Source organism: Lontra canadensis, unplaced genomic scaffold (genome assembly GCF_010015895.1).
Source record: "Lontra canadensis isolate GAN:19392208 unplaced genomic scaffold, GSC_riverotter_1.0 scaffold1, whole genome shotgun sequence".
Lineage (NCBI taxonomy): Eukaryota > Metazoa > Chordata > Mammalia > Carnivora > Mustelidae > Lontra > Lontra canadensis.
In genome coordinates, this window is record NW_022630995.1 from 3,599,944 (window position 1) to 3,606,075 (window position 6,132).

Sequence of the window (6,132 nt, forward strand, 5' to 3'; positions counted from 1 at the left end):
CTGTTACTCCAAGTTACTCCTCACCCTAGTTATGAAATTTACTTTAGTGTTGTCTTGATGGCTTCATTATTTTCATTTCTACCATTCTCTGTATGAGAAGACTCACTAACCATCAGTCAATGGCTTGAAACTCTTTTTTCCTTTTGACAATTTATTGTCATTTATCTGAATAGAGAATGTTGCAGTTTGGGGATCATGGTTTTATTAAATACATTTGTTGCAAAAAATACTCCTGGAAATCTTCAGTGACCTTTTAATTACAGCTTTAATATAACCTCTCTCTAAAGGCTGTATTTTAGAGGCTCATTTCTGCATTACTCACCAAGTTTCCTGTATTCTAATTTGACTGCTCACAGTGTAGTATAAATTCCAAAGGAAATCATTTTAAAACCAAAAGGTTATAATAACAAATATTTGGACAAAGAATAAAATGTTCAGATATCTTCTAAACAGTGTAGATTATCAGACTCACAGATTTTGGTTTAATGTTATAAAATCAAAGTCAATCAGAGGTGATTGGCTGGATTTTTAATTTTCATATGAATTGTCTCTAATTTCTAAGGCAGCCCTGCTTGAATTAACCAATTAAGATGCAGACTCCAGTTTTGTATTGCCAGTAACTTGCTAAGCATTTCCCTGCCAGCTGTCTTTCTTTCTGTCTTTTCTGTAAGGCAGGGGGGAAAAGTACTTGTTTTTTCATGAAGGTTTTCATCCAAAAAATGACTTTTACATTTTGTAAAAATAGTACATGTCATCATTGTAAACACAAAAACTCCATTTGATAAGTTACAGCATCCTGTAGGGAGAGAGGGTATCTATCTCAATATTAGAAAAGCCATCTATGAAAAAAACACAGGGAATATCATTATCAATAGGGAAAAACTAAGAGCTTTTCCCCTAAGGTCCGGAACATGGTAGGGATGGCTTCTATCACGACTGCTGTTCAACATAGTACTAGAAGTCCGAGCCTCAGCAATCAGACAATAAAAATAAATAAAAGGCATCCAAATTGGCAGAGAAATAGTCAAACTCTCACTCTTTGTAGATGACATGATATGTATGTGAAAACCCAAGGACTCCACCCCCTGTATGCTAGAATTCATACAGGAATTCAATACAGTGGCAGGATATAAAATCAATGCATGGAAGTCAGTTGCATTTCTATACACCAACAATGAAACAGAAGAAAAAAAATTAAGGAGTCAATCCCATTTACAATTACACCCAAAACCATAAGATACCTAGGAATAAACCTAACCAAAGAGGCAAAGAATCTGTACTCAGAAAACTATAGAATACTCATGAAAGAAATTGAGGAAGACACAAAGAAATAGAAAAATGTTCCATGCTCATGGATTTGAAGAACAAATATTGTTAAAATGTCTATCCTACCTAGAGCAATCTACACATTCAAAGCAATCCCTATAAAAACACCATCAACTTTTTTCACAGAACTGGGACAAATGATCCTAAAATTTGTATGGAACCGGAAAAGACCCCAAACATCCAAAGAACATTGAAAAAGAAAACCAAAGCTGGTGACATCACAATTCCAGACTTCAAGCTCTATTACAAAGCTGTAATCATCAAGACAGTATGGTACTGGAACAAACACAGTCACATAGATCAATGGAACAGAATAGAGAAGCCAGAAATGGACACTCAACTCTATGGTCAACTAATCTTTGACAAAGCAGGAAAGAACGTCCAATGGAGGGCGCCTGGGTGGCTCAGTGGGTTAAGCCACTGCCTTCAGCTCAGGTCATGATCTCAGGGTCCTGGGATCAAGTCCCGCATCGGGCTCTCTGCTCAGCAGGAGCCTGCTTCCCTCTCTCTCTCTCTCTGCCTGCCTCTCAGTCTACTTGTGATCTCTCTCTGTCAAGTAAATAAATAAAATCTTTAAAAAAAAAAAAAAAAAGAGAATGTCCAGTGGAAAAAAGACAGTCTCTTCAACAAATGGTGTTGGGAAAATTGGACAGCCACATGCAGAAGAATGAAACTGGACCATTTCTTTACACCACACACAAAAATAGACTCAAAATGATGAAAGACCTCAATGTGAGACAGGAATCCATCAAATCCTTGAGGAGAACACAGGCAGCAACCTCTTTGACCTCAGCCACAGCTTCTTTCTACACATGTCACCAAAGGCAAGGGAAGAAAGAACAAAAATGAACTATTGGGATTTCATCAAGATCAAAAGCTTTTGCACAGCAAAGGAAACATTCAATAAAACCAAAAGACAACCAGCAGAATGGGAGGAGATATTTACAAATGACATGTCAGATTAAAGGCTAGTATCCAAAATCTATAAAGAACTTATCAAACTCAGCAGTCAAAGAACAAATAAATAATCCAATCAAGAAACGGGTAGAAGACATGAACAGACATTTCTTCAAAGAAGATATCCTAATGGCCAACAGAGACATAAAAAAGTGTTCAACATCACTTGGAATCAGGGAAATACAAGTCAAAACCACAATGAGATACCACCTCACACCAGTCAGAATGGCAAAATTAACAAGACAGGAAATGACAGCAGGTAAGGATGCAGAGAAAGGGGAACCCTCCTACACTGTTGGTGGGAATGCAAGCTGGTACAACCACTCTGGAAAACAGTATGAGGTTCCTCAGAAAGTTGAAAATAGAGCTACCCTATGACCCAGCACTTGCACTACTGGGTATTTACCCTAAAGATACAAATGTAGTGATCCAAAGGGACACATGCACCCCAAAGTTTATGGCAGCAATGTCCACAATAGCCAAACTATGGAAAGAGCCTAGATGTCCCTCAACAGATGGATGTATAAAGAAGATACACACACACACACACACACACATACACACACATATATACATACAATGGAATATTATGCAGCCATCAAAAAATGAAATCTTGCTATTTGCAAAGATGTGGGTGAACCTAGAGGGTATTATGCTAAGTGAAATTAGTCAATCAGAGAAAGACAATTTTCATACGATCTCATTGATATGTGGAATTTAAGAAATAAGGCAGAGGATCATGGGGAAAGAGAGGGAAAAAAAGAAATAAGACCAAACCAGAGAGGGAGACAAACCATAAGACAAACCATTCCTCTTAATCATGGGAAACAAACTGAGGGTTGCTGGAGAGGGGGGAGATGGAGGGATGGGGTGACAGGTGAAGGACATTGGGGAGGCTATGTGTTGTAAGGAGTGCTGGGTATTATATAAGACTGATGAATCACAGACCTGTACCCTGGAAACAAATAATATATTATATGTTAAGTAATTGAATTAAAAAAAAAAACCTCTCATATCATCAACTTTTATTGCACATTAATCTTGTGTCAGTTAATAGAAAGGTGACAGAATATATTTTATTTAAACATGGAATCATACTATATCACAATAAAGTAGTGTCAAAAACAATTTCACACTTAGATAAGAAGAGACTTACCAGAAGAAAGACCGTTGCAACTGGGAGAAACTTCCAATTTCAGAAATCTCCAAGCATCTCAGAATCAGACAGAAAAAGTCTTTTTGTGTGCGGGGTAAGGAGTGTTACAGGTTGAATTGTGTCTCCCAGAAGGATATGTTGAAGTCCCAAACCCCAATACCTCAGAATGTGACGGTATTTGGAAATAGTCATTGTGGAGAGTCAAGCTGTGGTCATACGGGAGTAGGATGGGCCCTTCATCCATTATGACTATAAGATCACTTGAAAATGCAAGGGAAGAACACCATGGAGCCAGATACTGGAGTGATGTAGCTGCCAGCCAAGGTGCACCAGTGATTAACAGTCACCATACCTAGGAGGAGGTAAGGAAGGGTTGCACCCAGCAACTTAGAGAATATGGCCCTGCGGATACCTTGAAGACCTTTCAGACTTCTAGCCCTCCACAATGGTAAGAAAAGTTAGTTCTGTTGTTTCAAACAGCTCAGTTTATGGTAATTTGTTATGCAGTCCTAGGGGACCAATACAAGGCGTAAGTAAAGATTAGCAGAAATTTTGCTCTGTTTTTTTTTAAGATCTTATTTATTTATTTCACAGAGGAGAGCACACAAGTAGGGGGAGCAGCCAGCAGAGAGCCTGATGGGGGACTCAACTCAAGGACCCTGGAACCATGACCTGAGCTGAAGGCAGACTCTTGACTGATTGAGACTCCCAGGTGCCCTAGATTAGCAAAATTTTAAAAAGGAAGTTGGGCAAGCAAGGAGAAATGACCAATGAAGTCTAATGACTGCTCAGCAGGTTCTTGGAACAAACTGATACAGGGGCTTGTCCTTTTTAGTGCTTGCTCAGACTGGGAGGTCATCAGAACTCACGGGAAAGAGAAGCTTGACTGGAGCTTAGTCAAGACAAAGCAGATGCAGGAAATGGGCAGTTGTGAACACGCGGCCAGTCAGTATGGAATTCATCTGTTATTTGAATTTCAATGGAAAAATGATTAAGAGAAACTGAAGAAATTGAGATATTTCTGCACAAGAAAACATTTCAATTTCCAAAAAAATTTTTTAACGTAAAGACTACTATGTAAGAGGTCAGAGTTCATGGGTTGGTTTGTTTGTTTGTTTGTTTAGTTGTGAACAGTAACTTTCTGTCTTGATGCTAGGAGAGATGGAGCTTGGCACGGCTGTGAGCGATTTTCACCCCCTGGGGCTATCTTGTTGCTAGGTGTGTTATTAGTCATGCAAGGCCAAATTTCATGACTTGTACGTAATTCCTACAATTTTTCATCTGTCCATTGATCACGGGCTCTCCATTCCTGAAATACTTATTTTCATCTATCTTCTGGCTGGCTGAACTCTGTCATAGAAGGTTTTATTTTATTTATTTTTTTTTTCTCAATTTATTTATTTATTTATTTATTTATTTATTTATTTATTTTTGTCAGAGAGAGTGAGCACAGGCAGAGAGGCAGGCAGAGGCAGAGGGAGAAGCAGGCTTCCTGCTGAGCAAGGAGCCCGATGCGGGACTCAATCTCAGGACACTGGGATCATGACCTGAGCCACTTAACCAACTGAGCCACTCAGGCGTCCCTTTTTTCTCAATTTTAATAACAGACTCCTTGGTCTAAGTTTTTGCAATCTGGATAATATCTCTGTCTTCATTTAAACTTCAAAGGTAATTTGGCTAGGTATAAAGTTCCTGAGGCATACCTTCTTTTCCTCAAAACTTTCTAGATATTGTTACTTTGTCTTGTGACATCGAATGGGGGCATTGAATGACGTCTTCCAGACCGATTGCATTTATTCTCTTTGTCCAGGACTTGCTTCTGTAACATCCCATCCATCAGGTGGCCCTCACAATTTTTTTCTTTATTCTCTTAGGTTACTAAATTCACCAAAAAATAATTTGGTATTAAACGTTAGATAGGGGCGCCTGGGTGGCTCAGATGGTTAAGCATCTGCGTTTGGCCCAGGTCATGATCCTGGTGTCTTGGGATCCAGCCCTGCATCAGGCTCCCTGCTCAGTGGGTAGTCTGCTCCTACCTGTCTCTCTGCCTGCCTGACACTCCTCCTGCTTGTGCTCTCTCTCTCTCTCTCTATCAAATAAATAAATAAATAAATACAATCTTTAGAAAATTAGATAATAGACGTATGAATGCAAAACGGCATTGAAAAAAATTGAAATTTTTTAAAGAAATTTGTTTGTTTTTATTCTCTTCTTTTTTTTATTTGGCATTTTATTTTATTTCTTTTTAGTGTTCCAAAATTCATTGTTTATGCACCACCCCTGGTGCTCCATGCAATCCGTGCCCTCCTTAATACCCACCACCAGGTTCACCCGTCCCCCCACCCTCCTCCCCTCCATAACCCTCAGTTTGTTTCTCAGAGTCCACAGTCTCTCATGGCTCATCTCCCCCTCCGATTTCCCCCAACTGCCTTCTCCTCTCCATTTCCCCACGTCCTCTGTGTTATTCCTTATGCTCCACACTTACATTCCCTTCTTTTAGAGCTATACCTTTGTCGGATCCCTATTGATGAATTTTTATTCCTATTATCAACTCTAAGGTCATATTCATATTCTTGTTCTTTCCTATCTTCTTTGGAGTGATTTCTTCAAGCTTGTTCATACTGTATGTCCCTGACATAATTTTATTTGTGTTTATTCTCATTTTGGTGGGGAGAGGGAATCTAATATAGCTT